Source organism: Malania oleifera, chromosome 4 (genome assembly GCF_029873635.1).
Source record: "Malania oleifera isolate guangnan ecotype guangnan chromosome 4, ASM2987363v1, whole genome shotgun sequence".
In the NCBI taxonomy this organism is placed as follows: Eukaryota; Viridiplantae; Streptophyta; class Magnoliopsida; order Santalales; family Ximeniaceae; genus Malania; species Malania oleifera.
In genome coordinates this window covers 101929556-101944383 of record NC_080420.1, presented here as the reverse complement: position 1 = coordinate 101944383, position 14828 = coordinate 101929556, and positions in this window count along the sequence as shown.

Below are 14828 nucleotides of genomic sequence, written 5' to 3'. Positions count from 1 at the left end.
TACCCACCCATGCACATGCACACACACCCATGCATATACACAACCCATGTGCATGCCCACACACTCATACACGTACACAATACACACCAAAACACGCACTCATGCACGCACAAAATACACACTAACACACACGAACTCACGCATTCCATACATGCACCACCCACGTGGAAGGCACCACGTGTTGACGTTGGCCTTGACTGGGCCTAAAACTGGTCGACCCCTCTGGGACGGGTTCTTTCCTGAACCGATTGGGTCCTTTGAACCGGCATGGGACTAGTTTGATCTCTTGGTTCGTTTCATATTTTAATTAAATAAATTCACAAAGTCCGAAAAAATCACAAAAATTTCAGAAAAATCATTCAAAAAACTTGGAAAAAAATTTGAAAATACTTTCACACATATTTTCATGATTTTTGCTTTAATTGTCTTTGTATTATTTAAATATGCGGGAAAAATATTAAAAAATCATAAAAATGTTTTTCCAATCACAAAAAATTTCAGAAGAGGTCGTAGAAAATATTTTGGAGGACTCAAATCTTGAATGTGTCCAAAAACCTCCCAGAGTATTACTTTTCATACTTAGGAAAATCCTACAAAATTTCAAAAAAGTCGGGAGTGTATTTTGTACCCCATTTTCTCAATTTTTTGATCCTGATGATTTCAAAGGGAGGCATAAACTCTTCGAAGTATGATATGCCCTAATTTTGAGGGAATACCTATATAGTACCTTCATTTTTTCAATTTTTGGAAAGGATTAATCTTAAATGCTTATTACATTTAACTTGTGGGATAATTTTTGATTAATCTGGTACCGTTCGTAAGAACTGGCGCGTAGGGGATGCTAATACCTTCCCTTCACATAACTGTACTCTCGATCCCTACTTTGGCAGTATAGACCGATTCTACCCTTAATTAGGTAGCAATTAAGTGTTCTAACCACACTTCAAAAGGTTAGTGGCGACTTCATTACACCATGTTGTTCACGAAAATATTCTTTTCAAAATTCATCCCTTTTCCCAGTTCGCAGCTGCACCCGTGCGTGTTTGGCGGGTCCGGGACGTCGTGACAAAAATAATGCATAAATATATAATATTTTTCATATATATACATGCATGCATATTATTCATGCATAACATACATTCACATGCATATTTGCATGTAAGCGATACATGCATCATGTCATGCACATATGCACCTACATGCATTCATGCATATGCATATCTCATGGATCATCCACATGCATCATACATATATGCATGCATTCCTCATATATATACACACCTGAATACACACACACATCACACATACCACACAACACACAAATGCACAGGGGTAAGGAAGAGAGAGAGAGAGAGAGAGAGAGAGAGAGAGAGAGAGAGAGAGAGAGAGAGAGAGAGAGAGAGAAGAGAAGAGAAGAAGGAGAAGAAGAATTCTTTGAAAAAAAAAGATAATTTTTTTTTTTTACAAAAAGGAGGGGTCTTGGTAAAAAATGGTAGCTCCGGTAGGGAAGAGGCTTCAAAACGACGTCGTTCCACTTATGAATTTTTTTTTTTAACCAAATGGTTCCATTCTCTTTGGGCAAGGCACGTGTGCGCACGCGCTTGGGTGCATGCTTACACGTGCTAGCCTTTTTTTTTTTTTTGAAAAACTATTTTAATTTTCATTCATATTTTTTAAACAAACTAAATATTAGAATATTATAATATTTTAAAAAATTGAAATTTGATTAAATTAAAGAAAAAAAAGTGGGGTCTACAAAAAAAAGCTATAGGAGTGTAAAAAAAGGCCAAAAAATTACTAAAAATAAAAAATTTTGCCTCTATTTTCATACAAAATCAAAATTATAAATTGAACCTCCACTATGGAATTATTAAATGCAACTAATGTAACTATTTCACATACTGATACTAATGATTTTTATTGTGTATGCATAACTGTATATTGACTCATTTTATGTCTTTAATTAATTGGTTTTGATTTTCAATCACATTTCTAAATTTTTTAATTGTTAAAGTAATGGAAAGTATAAAAAAAAAAATGAATTTTCCTATAAATAGTGTGCTAAAATTAGTATAAAAATCATGTTGCATGTTAAAAAGTGTTTGTTTGTTGAATAAAAGTGGCCAAAATTCATTAAAAATAATGTTTTTAAAGATTCCATACTTAATCTTCAATTTTGGCATGGTTGTGCATGCATGAAAAAGATTCACAGCCATTACGACTGCTTCATGTTACGTAATGTCCACTTCTCCTGCATCCCACGACACCTGCGACCATTACACGCCATTATTTGCGATGATTTAAACCATAGGATTTGAGCAGCTGAGTTTTTGCAAGGCTCTGCTTAATGCACTCCCACATTATCATAGTAACCTTAGTTACCATTAGGTGTGTTACTAGTTATAAGGCCACAAGCTCAACCTTTTTGCTTAATGCATCCATGACATGATTCATCTACCCAACCTTGTACTCAAAAGAGAAATCAAACTCCACAATTCTTGCCAATGACGTTCGCGGAACAACTCAAGTTTTGTAAAGAAATGATTGACAGTTAAGCAATCTATCTTCACCCCAAATTTAGACCCAAATAGGTTATGTCACACACACACATATATAATGTATCACAACCAACCTTTACTTCTCAAAGTTTGTACTTTTGTTTAACTTTGTTAAACTTACGACTCTTGTACATAATTGGTCATCCATTCTATAATAAAAATCTAACAAGGGCATAGCCTCATGCATTTGTTTGTACCTCAAAGGGCCTCATAATGTTTAAAAGATCAAGTATTAGATCTCACATCATGACTTCCATTGAGTTATTAAAGGTTCATAGACACTCCTTTGTTCAATTCCAGTTATGACCTTTCTTTAAGAGTTATGTCGATGGAGCAATCCACCACATGAACCCCTCTATGAACTTGCAATAGTAATTGGCAAGTCCGGTAATTATGATCTTCCAATCATAAATTGATCTCACCATCTTCATATCCATCCAAATATAACCTTGTTTAACCATATGGCTAAGGGATTTGATGCTACTCTAAGTGAAAGATACTTCTCTTTCTTGATATCAAGGCTCTTCTCCTTTAGCCTATTAACAACCTTCTATAGATGCTTTTCATTTTCCTCTAACATGGAACTATAGACAACAACATCATCCAAGCATACCATGACAAACTTGTCAAGGTAGTCATAAAACACCTAATTCATTAGTGCGTAGAAAGTTGCTAACGTATTCAGCAACCTGAAGGGTATCACTAAGAATTTATGTGTTTCATACCACATCACTCAAGTAGTCTTCAGCTCATCACCACATGTTATCTTCACATAATAGTAACTTGACTAGAAATCAAGTTTGGTGAATACTTGGCATAACTTAGCTAATCAAACCAAAACAACCAAAGAAATGGGATACTTGCTACACATAATCACTTTGTTGAGCACATTGTAGTCCATGCATATGCACATACTCCCATCATGTTTCCTCTTAAACAACATTAGTGCTCCAAATGATGTTTTGAAAGGAAGTATATAACTCGCTTAAACTCATTAAGTTGCTTCCTCAAATTTTCTAGATCTAAAGGCATCATCCATTATGTCCTTTAGCAAGAGGCTTCATCCCCAGTAACATTTTGATCTTATGTTCCACACCTCATTATGGAGGTAAGTTGTGCAGTAACATATTGTTGTGATATGTGGCTTATATACTTGATGGGATGCATGTACAAGGAGAAGGTATAGTGGAAAATCAAAGTGCTAAGGAGCAGCAGGGAAACCGTCGACGGTTTGGCACCAGAATTTAGACAATTTACATTTTGTCTGCAACCGTCAACGGTTTGCCTCGGGAACCCAGCGCATATTTTTGAATTTTGAACAGTGGACGTTAAGTTGGTTAGGGTTTGGAGGGAAACCCTCCAGGAACTTTATATTTACATTTTTTGGGTGTATTTGTATTATAAGAAGATCATTGTAAGTGTCTTTTGACACCAAGATAATAAAAGTACTTTGTCGATTGCTCTCGTGGATGTAGGCATTGCCGAACCACATAATTCCTTGTGTTGTTTCTATTGCTTTCATATATATTGCGTGGTTGTATTCTGTACTTGGTTTTAATCGATTGATGCATTAATATTCCTCTATGCAAGTACAATTCATACAACAAATTGGTATCAGAGCAATTATTGTAATGGCTTCAGGTACTTCGTTTGCAAAATTTGACATTGTCAAGTTTAATGGAACAGGGAACTTCAGTTAATGGCAGAGAAGGGTAAAGGATTTGCTTATGCAACAAGGGATGGTAAAGGCCTTGTATGGTGTTCAACTGGAAGGCATGGAAGAAGTAAATTGTAAGAAATTGGTGGCAAAAACAATGGCTGCTATCAGATTGTGTCTGGCCAATGACGTGCTGTATCACGTCATGAAAGAGGATTCTCGTGCGGCTGCATGGAAAATGTTGAAAAGCCGATACATGTCTAAGTCTCTTAAAAATAAACTCTTTCTTAAGAAAAGGCTATATTGGCTTAAGATGGTGGAGGGTTTGGATTTGAACCAACACATCAACAAATTCAATCAAATCATAAATGATTTAATGCAGATTAATGTGAAATTCGAAGAAAGGGAATGCTGAAAAGCAAGAAGGCACTTCAAAATCAAAAAATTTAGCTGAAAAAGGAAATTCAAAATGCAATGATGGTGACATACTTTCAGTTTTATTGGGGTCAGATCACCTTACGGACTTTGGGATCCTAGAATTTGATGGGGATCAATGTAATAACCCGAAAAAAAAATTAATTAAAAATTTTTAAAAATAATAATAATAATAAAATTAGTTAAACATTATTAAATTAATGTATTAAATAAAAAAATAAAAATAAATAGTATGAAAAAAAGAGAGTAATTATTAATTAATTAATGAATTAATTAAATATTATTAAAATAAATAAATAAATAAATAAAAGAATAGAAAAAAAAATTGGAATAAAGATATATATATATATATATATATATACATATGTAAGTTTAATATATATAAAGTATAATATATATATATATATATATATATTTATATGTAATATGTTAGTTTAATGTATATATATATATACATAAAAGTTAAATTAAAGAAAAAAAAAAGGATAAAGAAGCTTACTGAAGCTTTTGCAAATTGGAATTGCAGAGAGCTTCTGCGCTCTCGTCGTCTCGCCTCTCCATCTCTGCTTCTCTCTCTCCCCTCATTTCTCGATGGATATTCGACCGATCGGGAATCGGAAAGTGTCGTTGGATTGCTAACTCCGCCTCCAACATTTTTACTGGAGCGAATTTGTTGTGGGAGCGGCGCAAGCACCATTCTTGGGGTAAGGTACTTTTCCCCTAATTTCTCATTAAATCTGTTATATAATCGATGATCAGGTACCACCACAGGGTCCTAGTCGTCATCGTTGTCATTTTGGCGTAGGTAATTTTCCAATTGGGGTTTTCTAGGCCTCACTCCAAAGCAAGAGTGGGATTTGGGAAATTTGGAAAAATGGTTATATTTGCAGGCATTATTATTTATTTGGGAATTATGGCCCTAGGAAATATTTAAATAATATTTTATTCAGGATTAATTACATGGAACTAGGATTTTATTTCAGGGTCCGGGTGAGCGTCGTAGGTATTTTTTGAGGTCCCTGTTGGCGTAGTTCAAGAAACCAGGTAAGGGGAAATTATATATTAAATCAGATTTTATGAAATTAAAGGGAATAATTTATGTTATATTATATGTATGTTTTGGTGTGAAATATTAAAATGCCAACCATGTAAAATTATGATTTCTGAGCCTAAGACCACTTATTTAGTTATGTATTTGTGGAAATGAACTGAACAAAGTAGAAGAAATTTTCTGGATAATTATGTAAGAAAAGAAATGTATATTCAGCATATAAATGTTAAATGTGGGTTGACCTATTTTACAGGAATATGTATGAATTTTTACTGTTACATTGTGTGGCATGAGATTCTGTGCAAATATATGTTAAATGTATGAGATGCAGGTTAAGTAAGTAAAGTATTAAGAATAAAATATGATATGGACAATGTTGTCTGTGTATGTTAAATGCAACCATGTAAAGGTACAACAGCTGAAAGCTAGGTTAGCAGATTCTAGCGCATTTCTATGTGGACTAACTGTAGTAGATTCTAGCGCATTTCTATGTGGACTAACTGATGACGGCTAAAGAGCGGCTGTAGTACAAAGGGATGAAATGAAAACGTTATGCAATGAAATGACAATGCAATGAAATGAAATGTGAAACGTGAATGATACAAATGGGAAAGAGTCACTTAAAGTGAAATGCAATGCAATGTTAAGTTATGAATATGAATAGATGTGTATGATTGAATAATGATAGAAAGAATGATGTATTATGATATTAGAAGTATATATGTACGTAGAACATGTTACGATTGGGCGAGGCGTACCTTTCGCCCGAGGGCTTGCTGAGTAAGGCGAGTGCACTAATAGCGACAGATGTGCCAGTAGCCGCATAACGTACTAGGGCAGAGGGAACCTACTTGTATGGGCAAGTAGATTTCCCTATCCTTAGGGCCTTCACCGATAAACTTTTGTATGAACTGTGTGAGTACGAGATCAATTTATCACTTGAGGGCTTACTGAGTAAGGTGAGTGTCCTAGTATGCTTAAATTGTGACCTTCGGGTTGCTAAATGTATCAGAGCAGAGGGGTGCTACTTGTATGGGCGGGTAATCACCCATATCCCCAAGAAATCTCGCAGGTTAAATCTTTTGCATGTGTTTGGTTAAGATCAGAGAATGATTTTAGAAATTTCATTAATGATTTGCAAATGTTGAATATTATGTTGATTATAATCTCATGTTGGCCACACACTGTTTTAATATGTATGTTTCTTCCCTTACTGAGATATGTCTCACCCGAATATGATTATTTTTTTTTTTAAGATTTCATCAAGATCGAGCTTAGAGAGCTCGAGGTTCTATAACATTATTGGGAAAATAGAAAAAGTAAAGGGTATATTTCTATGTTAATTTTGGGATATAGAATATTTATGTTTTATGTTGTTAAGTTTTAAGTCAGTTATGAAAGGAATGATTGTAAAAATACTGAAATGTTTTGGGAGTTATGTAGATTTATGGAAATGCAGGTGATGGATGACATATTATGGATTATAGTTAGAATTAGTAAACTCTGGTGTTATGTGATATGGAGATTATGTTTATGTTTTCCGCTGCGTATATTATGGATTATGGATTATCAAGATTTTATCAGGTATAACGCGCTGAACCCAGGTTTAAGGGTTCGGGGCGTTACAATCAACATGCCTTACCCATTTCCTTTGCAGATATGGTGACATGTGGACGACCTCCCGATGTCTTCTCCTTTGCCGATATGGTGACAGGTGGACGACCTCTATCATTAAATTTGTTTTGTAGGTACACATGGATTATTTGAAGACTTTTTTATGAAATACTTTGTTTAAAGACTTTATTATTATTTTTCTTGGACATGTTATTTCAAGACTAATTAGGTGCTTGAAGACCCAAGTGAAGTATTGAAGTAAGTTCCACCTTAAGACCCATATGGGCCCCATAGGATTTGGGCCTCCCTTTTGGCACATACTTAAGTTCTATATTTAATTTGTAATATTACAAGAAAACTAAGCTTGCATATGTGTACTTAATAAGTTGTATTGTGTTAGTAAGTTGTGTTAGCATTAATTGTGTTTGTCTCCCATGCTTGTGTTGAAAGTGTAAGTTAGTAATACTTTGCCCCCCCCCCCCCCCCAATGCTAGCTAAGCTTATTAATGCTTTGTTCCCCCCATGCTAGCTTTATATATCCCTTTATTGTAAGAACTAAAAGTTAAGCTAAGTTTGAATATTGAATAATGAATATTGAAAAGAATTTCCTTTGTTGAGCTTGAAAGCTTGTCCTGTAACGACCCCAACCCGCCACGTGGACCCGGAGTGCTACTTTAGTGATGTCTGTGTACCTAATACCTTGTTCATCATATATAAAACACACATGCGCAACAAAAATAAAATAAAAAATCCTCAAATTATATTACTAGAGTTCTAACTATCTTTATACACAAATATATTCATTTTCACATAATTACATCCCACAAACTAAACAAAAATAAAATCTCTATCTACACACTACCTACATAAAATTTACACCACTAGCCCGGCTCCTTTAGCCTGGTAGACCCAATCTTTAGGATTCCCTGAAAAGACAGTTTGTAAAGTAGGGGTGACGCACAACTCAGTAAGAGAAAGAGTAAGTTAATGTCAATGAGTGGCCAGCATGCATTTAGTGTACAGAAAATAACCAGTTCACTAAATATATAAACACATTTACGAAAACATTTTTAATTTACACTCACACACACAATTAGCCGAGGATAGAGAAGATTACCCGCTCATACAAGTAGCTTCCCTCTGCTCTAATACCATTACTGCTACTAGGGCACTCGCTTTTCTCAGCAAGCCCTCGAAACTATCTTATTAATTATTCGTATTCACATAAATTAACAAATATGCATATAAGACACTCCCTATGACAAACACGCCATTTACATCCCCATGGCACGGGTTGTGCGGCCCAAAGGCTGGACTAAGCCTCGGTGATCAGCCCAAACAAAGTCAAAAACAACATCTTCTGCAAACACATCTGCAGGCATCCATAGCAAAGCTGTAGGTCTGACGCCCTTACTTCAACCTCATGCAGGCAGTCGGCTGGACCCCCTACACTTCTATCCAAACAGTGTGGGTGCACATGGTCTAACTAGCAACAGTACTGTGCTCACATTACAATGGTCCCCAGGGTTCCTAAAGCATATTATGCAATTTCGATAATAGAAATCACCATTTAAAACATTAATTCACATATATTTCCTATTATTCCAAAAACTTGGCCCCCGACCACAAAATACAATCCAGCATATAGCCATCAATTAAAACTTGACCCTCGACCGTCAAATAAAAATCTTGGCCCTTGGCCAATCAAATAACACCTAACCATTGGCTATTAGTTCAAACTCTTGCATTTCATAAACAATTCCAGTATTTTCACAAGCATTTCTAGTATTTCTTAACCAATTTAGTATTTCACAGACAATTCAGTATTTCAAAATCCCAAATCCAGATATATAATAATCCATACAAATTAAATCATCTGCCACACGATTTTCCATATTTTAACAAATTCATATAAACAAACAAGCTTTCCACCGTTCATTTTATTAAAAAATACTATATCATATATCCTAGGTTTGTAAAATCTATTTTGAACGGTTTGTTTCTAAAATAGCCTTTAAATTCCCAAATGAATGAATAAATTCATTAATTAATATATTTATATATATATATATATATATATATATATAACAATTAAATTGATTCAAATTTCATAAAATTACTAACTTAACTTAATCCCCTTACCTAATTCTTGGAAAAACCTGCTAACACCCCGGCCTACGCCCCACGACGTTCAAAATCCCCTAAAACCCTGAAATTCAAACTTCACTACATTATTCATCACAATTCTTAGAGTAACTTTTCCTAAAATTTCCTTAGGTTCTGAATACCATAAATAGCCTAATAAAAGCCTAAATTGTCAAACTTACCCCCGATTTAGGATTGGTACCTCGGAGCTCCAATTCGAAAACTCGCTTCGGCTAGATTGTGGAGAATCTCCCCACGAGTCTCCTAACAATTTCCGTTCGTTAATGGGTCTTATAGTTTAAGAGAAATTGAGGTAAGTTTGAGATTTGGCCTTACCTCAGGAGATATGCCTACGCAGCTCCCATGACAAATCCGCTCTGGTAGAAATGTCGGTGGCGACAAGTAGAACCCAATAGTATTTTCGAATTTCCGATCAGCCAAATATCAGAGATGAGATGGAAGAGAGTGGGAGAGAGGAGACGAAGGAGATCAGGGGCACAGAAGCTCAGAGCGTCCTCTGGAAATTCTTTTTTCCACTTGCTTCCTGAAGACAACCTTCAGGAAGTTGTACCTTACGAATATATATATCCTTATAATATTATATTATTATATTATATTATTTAATTAATAATAATAATTTATTTATCTATTTAGTTTAAATTTTAAATTTAATTTAATTTTAATTTAATAATAATTTTTTTTAATAATAATTTTTTTTTTTAAGGATTACTACATTCTCCCCTCCTTACAAAAATTTCATCCTCGAAATTTGTTAACTATTACCAATTATCTCCTTAATTCACAATCCCTATCTGCAGAAGAGTGGGTAGTCACCCACATAACAGCCCCATCCCACGTTTATTATCTACCCTCACTTATGGCGGAGGAATACCATGGTTACAATACTGCCTTTGGGAAATTACAATAATCATAACAAAATTTTCCAAAGACTATCCATAATTAAAATTATACACAACTAACCACACAACCTACTCTAATCCCTCTACATACAACTATACCCTTACCCATCTGGCACTAACCCTCGCTGAACAGGTGTGGGTACTTATGGCGTATTTCCGTTTCTAACTCCCAAGAAGCCTCCTCAAAAGTGTGATTTTGCCACAGCACCTTCACTAATGGTATATCTTTAGTATGCAGTTTCTGTATTTTTCGATCCAAAATCTAAACTAGTACCTTCTTGTATGCCAGAGTATCCTCGATCTCCAACGATTCAAAACTGATCACATGTGAGGGGTCTAGAATGTACCTCCTCAACATGGACACGTGGAACACGTCGTGTATCCTGGACAGCGCTGGGGGTAGTGCCATTCTGCACGCCGCTGAACCAATCCTTTCTAGAATCTCGAACGACCCAATGTATCTAGGGCTTAACTTACCCTTCTTTCCATACCACATCACTCCCTTCATCGAAGCAATCCTCAAGAATATCATATCACCTACTTCGAATTCTAGCTCTCGTCGGTAAGTATCCGCATAACTCTTCTGCCAACTCTGGGCTGCTTTGATCCTTTCCCTAATAAGTTTGACCTTTGTAAAGGCCCACTGAACAAGTTCTGGTCCCAAAATCTGTCGCTTGCCTACTTCATCCCAGTACAATGGAGATTTGCACCAACGACCATACAAAACCTCATATGGTGCCATTCCAATGTTGGCCTGTTGACTGTTATTGTATGTAAACTTAACCAACGGCAGATATCGGATCAAACTGCCCCCAAAATATAACACACATACCCGTAGCATATCCTCAAGAATCTTAATGGTTCGTTTGAACTGTCCATCCGTCTAAGGGTGAAATGTAGTACTGAAAGTGAGTTGAGAACCCAACGCTCCCTACAAACTCTTCCAGAAATGGGAAGTGAACCGCAGATCCCGATCTGAAACGATGGACACAGGCACGCCATGTATTCTAACTATCTCCTAAACATAGAGTTCTGCCAGCTTATCTATAGAGTAACTAGTTCTAACCAGAACGAAATGGGCAGTCTTCGTCAATCTATCAACCACTACCCATATGGCATTCTGTCTATGCAATGCTGAAGGCAATCCCGATATAAAGTCCATCGAGATATGCTCCAACTTCCACGTAGGGATGTCTAGTGGTTCAAGTGGTCCCGCTGGCCTCTAGTGTTCTGCCTTCACCTAACTGACATGTCAAGCACTGACCCACAAATTTAGCAATTTCCCTCTTCATGTAACTCCACCAGAATGATTCACGCAAGTCTCTATACATCTTCGTGCTACCTAGGTGAATAGTGTAGAGAGAACGGTGAGCTTGCCCTAGAATCATCCTCTTTATCTCTGCGTCATCTCTCACATACAATCGAGTGTGAAATATGAGAACTCCATCCTCAACAACATTAAAGTCCGTGTGCAGCTCATCTTGTATCTTCTTTACAATCTCCATCAACTCTGCATCTTTCAGTTGAGTTATTCTGATTCTCTCTCGTAAAGTCGATTGAACCACAAAACTATAAATGAACACCTGATGATTCCCTTCTACCAATTCTATACCCAACCTCTCCAAGTCCATCACAATCTGGTGCGAACCTATAACTGCTGAGGCTGACATACCCCTAGATTTCCGATTCAATGCATCGGCTACCACGTTCGCCTTTCCTGGGTGATAGCTAATAATGCAATCGTAATCCTTTATCAACTCGAGCCATATGCGCTGCCTCATATTCAACTCCTTCTAGGTGAAGAAGTACTTGAGACTCTTATGGTCGGTAAAGATCTCGCACCTTACACCATAAAGGTAGTGTCGCCAGATCTTCAACGCAAATACAACTGCTGCCTGCTCCAAGTCATGCATAGGATAGTTCTTTTTGTACTCTTTCAACTGGCGAGACACATACGTAATGACTTTCCCCTACTACATTAGAACACAACCAAGTCTCTTCTGCGATACGTCACTATAAATTACAAATGCACCCTCACCTAATGGAAGGGTCAACACTGGGGCAGTGACTAGACACTGCTTCAACTCTTGGAAGCTCTGCTCACATTCATCGGTCCATTCAAACTTCACATTCTTCCTCGTGAGTTGTGTCAAAGACCCTGATAATCTGCAGAACCCCTCGACAAATCAGCGGTAGTATCCGTCAAGACCTAGAAAACTTTATACTTCCTGCATCTTCTTCGGCCTTGCCCAGTCAACCACAACCTCTACTTTGCTCGGATCCACTGAAATCCCTTCCTTGGATACCACATGACCCATAAATGCAACTTACTCTAGTCAGAATTCACATTTCTTAAGTTTAGCAAATAACTTATTTTCCCTGAGCACCTGTAGTACTAGTCTCAGATAAGCTTTATGCTCCTCAAGGCTCCTCGAATAGACCAAAATATCATTTATGAACACAATAACAAACTGGTCTAAGTACTCTTGGAATACCCTGTTCATCAGATCCATTAATACCACTGGAGCATTTGTCAAATCGAACGGCATAACTAAGAACTCATAATGGCCGTATCGAGTTCGAAAAGCAATCTTCGCTACATCATCTAATCTAACCTTCACTTGATGATATCCAGATCGCAAATCAATTTTAGAGAAAATCTCCGTATGCTAAAGCTGATCAAATAGGTCGTCAATTCAGGGTAATGGATACTTGTTTTTCACCATTACCTTATTAATCTCTTGTTAGTCGATGCACATCCTCATCAACCCATCCTTCTTCTTCACAAACAACACCGGTGCACCGCAGGGCGATACACTCGTTCTGATAAACCCCCTGTCTAGAAGCTCCTTTAACTCCTTTAATTCAGCTAGAGCCATTCTATATGGGGCTTTGGAGATTGGTGTTGCCCCTGGGATCAGATCAATTGCAAATTCCACCTCCCGATCAGGAGCCAATCCCGGTAAATCCTCTGGAAAAACATCAAAGAACTCCCTTATCACTGGGATATCTTCCGACTTGAGTTCCTCCTTTGGCGCTTTCTTCACCATTGTAAGGTAACTCTGGCATCCCCCCAAAAGTAACCTCGTTGCCTGGATAGCCGAAAGGATCTGTGGTGCCGAACGCACACACAACCCAACAAATATAAACTCCTGCTCCATAGGAGGTCTGAATACCTCCTCCTTCCTATGACAATCAATGCTCGCGTAGCTAGATGCTAGCGAGTCCATGCCTAGAATAATGTCAAAAACATGCATATCAAGGACTATCAAACTAGCAAGCAGCACTCTCCCCTGAATCTCTATTGGATAAACCCTAATCACCTTGCTACATATTATCATTGACCCTATCGGTGTGCCCACTACTAACTCAGTCTCTAATAGTTGAGCTTCTAACCCACATAATTTAACAAATCCTTGAGACACAAACGACTGGGTTGCACCTAAATCAAATAATACAATGGCACTATCTGAAAATATGAAATTAATATAATATACTGGTTCTAATTTAATAATTCATACTCCAATTCTATCACAAACCATTAAGGTAAAAAAAATCATCATCCCAACATTAACTTCACACACATACCCACTCATCCTAATACTCCACCCGAAATTTTCGGAGTTCCAGTCCCCTAACCTAGAAATGAAACCATCGATGGATTTACAATGGTTTTCTGAAACTCGCGACTGATTCAAAAAATCACATAAGTCCGTCAATAGATTTCTACCTCCAAGCTTCCAGACTAAAACTCATTTTAACCTACCCACTCCTATCCCTATCTTATCTCAACCTATACTCTGATAATTATCAATCCTCAAAGTCTGCAGAACTTAACAAACTTAGGCTTTAATACCACCTGTAAAGACCTCGACCCACCACGTGGACCCGGAGTGTTACTTTAGTGATGTCTATGCACCTAATACCTTGTTCATCATATATAAAACACACATACGCAGCGGAAATAAAATAGAAAATCCTCTAATTACATTACCAGAGTTCTAACTATCTTTATACACAAATATATCCATTTTCACATAATTACATCCCACAAACTAAACAAAAATAAAATCTCTATCTACACACTACCTACATAAAATTTACACCACTAGTCCGGTTCCTCTAGCCTTCTAGACCCGATCCCTAGGATTTCCTGAAAAAGATAGTTTGTAAAGTATGGGTGAGGCACAACTCAGTAAGGGAAAGACTAAGTTAATGTCAGCATGTGGCCAACATGCATTTAGTGTATAGAAAATAACCAGTTCACTAAATAAATAAACACATTTATGAAAGCATTCTTAATTAACACTCACACACACAATTAGTCGAGGATAGGGAAGATTATCGGCCCATACAAGTAGCTTTCCTTTGCTCTAATATCATTACTGCTACTAGGGCACTCGCCTTTATCAACAAGCCCTTAAAATTATCTTATTAATTATTCGTAT